General features: G+C 47.7%; 1 protein-coding gene and 1 long non-coding RNA gene across 2 annotated transcripts in view; both read right to left on the reverse strand.

Moving 5' to 3' along the window:
• LOC140422400 (uncharacterized) overlaps nt 1-5,164 on the reverse strand; it is a 78,297-nt gene that overhangs the window by 36,666 nt on the left and 36,467 nt on the right.
• LOC140422413 (uncharacterized) lies at nt 1,025-5,034 on the reverse strand. The gene is made up of 2 exons (XR_011947444.1): nt 4,895-5,034; nt 1,025-2,074 (listed from the first exon to the last, which is right to left on the reverse strand). It is a non-coding gene; the product is annotated as an uncharacterized lncRNA (long non-coding RNA).

Consider the following 5,164-nt stretch of genomic DNA (forward strand, 5'->3'; position numbering starts at 1 on the left):
GGCCTTTGCCTCCCTGGTAGGCCGGAGACGGATCCTTTTAATGTGGAGACTAGAAAGCCCCGATTGTGGAGACCTGGGTTAGTGACATAGCTGGGTTTCTCAGTCTTGAGAAAATAAAGTTTGCCTTGAGAGGGTCCATGATGGGGTTCTCTCGGAGGTGGCAGCTTTCTAGGAGAGCAGTAAATGTCAGCAGCAGCAGCAATCCGGGGGGAGGGGGAATGTTTACTTACTGCATATTCTTTTTTTTTTTATATAATGTTGACGTTCACCTTGTTTTGTTAAATGTTGTTAATGGTTATGTAAAAATTCTGTTTCGATAAAAACCTGAATAAAAATAATTTTTTTTAAAACTTGCTCCTAAATAAAGTTTTTCCCACACACCCATCTCTAATCAAGCAATACAGTTCGGCGGCACAGTGGTACAGCTGCTCACAATACCAGAGACACAGGTTCGATTCCAGCCTTGGATGTGACATATCCTTTTGGTAATGTGGTGACCAGAATTGGAGGCAATATTCCACGTGTGGCCTAACTAAGGTTCTGTACAGCTGCAGCATGACTTGCCAATTTTTATACTCAATGCCCAGACCAATGAAGACAAGCATGCCGTCTGCCTTCTTAGCTCCTTATCCACCTGCGTTGCCACTTTCAGTGATATGTTTATTGTAATTTCCCAATCTACCAGACAAATTGCCCCTCATACCATGACAGTTTCCTTCTGCGAGAAACATCCAGATAAATTAGACAAAAGAACATGTAACCACCACAGCCCACCTTCATGGCAACGTGGCTGCTTTGGGAACTGAATATCTTCCAACGTGCAAACACCTTTTCATTCTGTGCTCCTCGTCAAACTTGGAACCAGGTAATCGCAACTAGCCTCAAAAATGGTCAGCCCACCGGAGGCAGAGGTGTTAGAACCGGCCAATCCAGCAGAAAGAAACCCTCCAATCATCACCATTCACCAGATGTCAGAATGAACAAAATGCAGTCCTGGATGTCAGTGAGAGCAGAAACAATAACAACGAAGCCAACATCTGTAATTTATTGTGAACTTGTTGGAGTCACAACAGGTGTGATGAATCACAAACCCCTCCCCACATTGAGAGCTGATGAATGGTCTCTCCCCAGAATTAACTTGCTAGTGTCTCCGTAGTTGGGATGGTTCATTGAATGTCTCCCCTGCTCAGAGCAGGTGAATGGCCTCTTCCAGGTGTGAACTCGCTGGTGTTCCTGCAGGGTGTATGGATATCTGAATGCCTTCTCTAACTCAGAGCAGGTTAACGCCTTCTCCCCAGTGTGAACTCGCTGGTGGTTCCGCAGGGTGGATAACCAAGTGAATTCCTTCTCACACTGAGAGCAGGTGAACTGCCTCTCCCCAGTGTGAACTCGCTGGTGTGTCCGCAGGCTCGATGAAGTAGTGAATCCCTTCTCACACTGAGAGCAGGTAAACGGCCTCTCACCAGTGTGAACCCGCTGATGCCTGCGCAGGTTCGATGAATCAGTGAATCCCTTCTCACACTAAGAGCAGGTGAACGGCCTCTCCCCAGTGTGAACATACTGGTGTATCCGCAGGTTGGATAACTGAGTGAATCCCTTCTCACACTGAGAGCAGGTGAAGGCCTCTCCCCAGTGTGAATGCGTTGATGAGCTTCCAGCTGAGATGGAGCCCTGAATCCCTTCCCACAGTCCCCACATTTCCATGGTTTCTCCATTGTTTGAGGTCTCTTTGTGTTTCTCCAGGTTTGACAATCAGTTGAAGCCTCATCCACACAGAGAACATGTGTACAGTCTCTCCCCGCTGTAAATGGTGCGATGTCTTTTCAGGCTGTGTAACTGGTTAAAGCTCTTTCCACAGTCAATGCTCTGGAACACTCTCACTCGGGTGTGTGTGTCACGGTGCTTTTCCAGTCACACTGATGGTTAAAATCGTTTGTAGCCGAAAGAACAGATAAACATTTCTCCTTCTCGATTCAAACCCCGGTGATATTCAGTTCCAAGGAATTGAGAGACTCAGCCAGATTGAGACGGGATGTTAGAGATTTCTGTCTGTAATTCCTCCTCTTCTAATATCCTGGAAAAACAATTTCCAAAAGACATCACTGTCAGCACTGATTAGAAATTCAGAACAGACAATTCTAGTTTCTAGAGAACATTCTTTCCTCTCTTATTCCCCAAATGCTGTAAATCTCCATCCCACACACTCTCCCTCCATTCTCACTCTGCTGTATCTAATATTCACCCTCCCAATTCTCCTAAAAGGTGCTGATTCAGGCTGATTGACAGATCCCTGCTCACTGCTTCCTGTCCTGGATACAGAGACCATAACAAATAGGACCTGCAGTTGGATTTGGCCCATCGAGCCTGCTCGTCTATTCCATGGAATCATTGGCCGATCTATGTCAGCGACATTCTCCGTGTTACTGACCAGAGGCTGAGTGTGCTGACTCAATTTCCGTGAGCTCATGAGGCCGAGCTGCAAAACACAATGAGCCCGAGGAGAGAATCCTGAATGTTGAGCAAGTTGCCTCCTCGGCGAAGGCAAGAATTAAATCCTTGGAAAACTGGCCGAGTGACGTGGGGGAGGTCCTGGAGGACTCCGAAAACCGAGGGTCAGAGAAAGAACATCCGAGTCATCGGCCTGCCAGAAGGTGTGGAGGGTGAGGCTCCCGTTAGGTTCTTCGAGGACCGGCTGCCACGTTCTCTCAAGCTGGGTGTGAAGCCTGGGTGTTTCAAATTAGAAAGGGCATCGGATCCTGTCTTTGAGGCTGAGGGATAGTTTTCATCCCAGGCCTGTAATCATTCACTTCCACAACTTGAAAGATCACCAGAAGGTCCTGGAGTTGGGTAAGGCGAGGTGGGGCCTGCCTCCATGAGGGAGTGAGGATTACCTTATTCCAGGATTTTTCAACAGCAACGCAAACGAAGCATCAAGACTTTGATGAAGTTTGAAGGGAACTGAAGGCTGTGGGAGTGAATTATGTCGCTTTGTCCTGTGACCCTGAAAATTATATTTGACAACTCCGTCATAACTTTCGATAATCCGACTGCTGCCTTGGTCTTCGTTTAATCCATGAAGGGAAAAGATTTGGAGGGATGGTTTGCAGCTCAGACTAACTCAGGCTCTAATCCGGACTCTTTCACTGTCATGGTGGTGTTGTCTGAATTTGTTATCTTTTATCCTGTTGAAGGGAGTTATTATTCTGTAAGTCCCGCTTGAATGTCTTCTTCTCCTCGAGTGTTGCAGGGAATTGTATTATCTTATCTCAGTTATAGTAGATGTGCTGTGTGCTTTCTTCTATTATCCCAGCGTTAATCGTGGCAGAACCGAGTAGTGCCATTGCCAACGGGTGGGGGGTGGTGGATGTAGGTCTTCATGGGTGGGTCTAAAATGTGGGAAGGACATTCGATCCCCATTCCCTTGTTGGCCCTTATTTTCTTGTTCTCAGTTTGGAAAAGATATCCTGAGGGGAACGACAGTCTGGCCGTGGGGCTAACCCTCCGGGTCCTTAGTCATATTGAGGAAAGTCCTCTTGGATCTATTGTGGTCGTGATTCTTTTGTATTTTTGTTATTATGGGAGGGTTTATGTGTTGTTGACTTTATCCTAATCTGGTACAGACGGGCCTTTTGTCCGTGAAAGGAATAGTTTGGGGATACTTTGGTGCCTCTGGTGTAAACTGAGTTGGAGGAGGGGGTCATGGCACATACCCGATTGTGGTGTGAAAATCTGTTCCTGTTCTCTTTGTCGCCTAACAAATGGAGGCAGTTAATCTGCAAATTTTCTCAGGGAATGTACGGGGCATCCATCACCCTATCAGAAGGAAAAAGATCCTCTCCTTTCGTAAGGAGAAAGTCAACATAGCTTTATTACAGGAAACCCATTTGGTGTGGCAAGGTGGCACAGTGGTTAGCGCAGATGCTTTACAGCGCCAGGGACACAAGTTCAATTTGGGCCTCGAGTGACTGCCTGGTTTGCAACTTCTCCTCGTGTATGCCTGGGTTTTCTCTGGGTTCTCCAGTTTCCTCCCAGAGGGCAAAGATGTGCAAGTTAGGTGGATTGACAATGCAAAAAAGCCTCTTCGTGTTCAAATAGGTTAGGTAGGGTTACTGGGTGACAGTGATACGGTGGAGGCATGGGCCTCGGTAGGGTGCTCTTTCAAAGGCAGGTGTGGAATCGATGGTCTGAAAGGCATCCTTCTACACTGTAGGGATTCTATGATGAGGAACACTTTAAATTGAGGCCGGATTGGGTGGGAAGGATTTTTTTCGCCTGTTTGTCATCAAGTAGCAGGGGTGTGGCAATCCTTATTAATGAAAATATCCCTTTTAAGGTTGAAACCTGCACCAAGGATAAAGGAGGTAGATATGTGATCATTAGAGGTTTGGTGCATGGAGATGTTGTTTCAATAATGAATGTTTATGGATCCCCGAATGACTCCCCAGAGTTCATTGTGAAGGCTTTTGTGGATTTTGCGGTTAGCTTCGACTAACTCTTTTGTGGTTGGTGACTTCAACGGCCACTTATATCCTCTGGTAGATAAGCACCCGGTTACCAGGCTCGGGCGTTGGTCTCGGCTTGTGAAGAGGTGGATTATGTGGATGTTTGGAGAACTTTGCACCCGAGGGGCGGAGATTTTACCTTCTTTCCAGTCCCACAGCAATGTCAGACTAGAATCGCCGACTTCTTCGTGCCGAGGACGGCCTGGTGTCCGTTTGCACCACAGGGAACATCATACATGCGGCCCATCCCCCCCCCCCCCCCCCCCTGATTTTCTGGAGGTTCTGCTCGAGGGCTCACCCCCAGGTCGAGATGGTGGAGGTTTGATACCTCCCTGATCAGAGATACTACATTCACTACACATTATAAGGAAGAGTTTGAGTTCTTCCGTTACCTCGGCCCCTGGTATTTCCCCCTCCAGACGTGTAAAGCTCATTTGAGCCGGGGGTGGGGATGATCATTTGCGTCACTGCTGATGAAAGGTGCAGAATGCTGGAGAACCAGCGGCGTCTGGAAGTTTGTTTGCTGAAGGCCCAGGAGGAAGTTTCCGCCGGAGTGAAGCTCAGTCACACAAACCCCGCGCTCTGATTGGCTGGAGGACCAGAGTCCTTCCGATCGTGCAACTCTTCCCATTGGTCAATGCCTCAGCAGGAAGGTCAGGAGG

Source organism: Scyliorhinus torazame, chromosome 5, assembly GCF_047496885.1.
Source record: "Scyliorhinus torazame isolate Kashiwa2021f chromosome 5, sScyTor2.1, whole genome shotgun sequence".
Classification (NCBI taxonomy): Eukaryota; Metazoa; Chordata; class Chondrichthyes; order Carcharhiniformes; family Scyliorhinidae; genus Scyliorhinus; species Scyliorhinus torazame.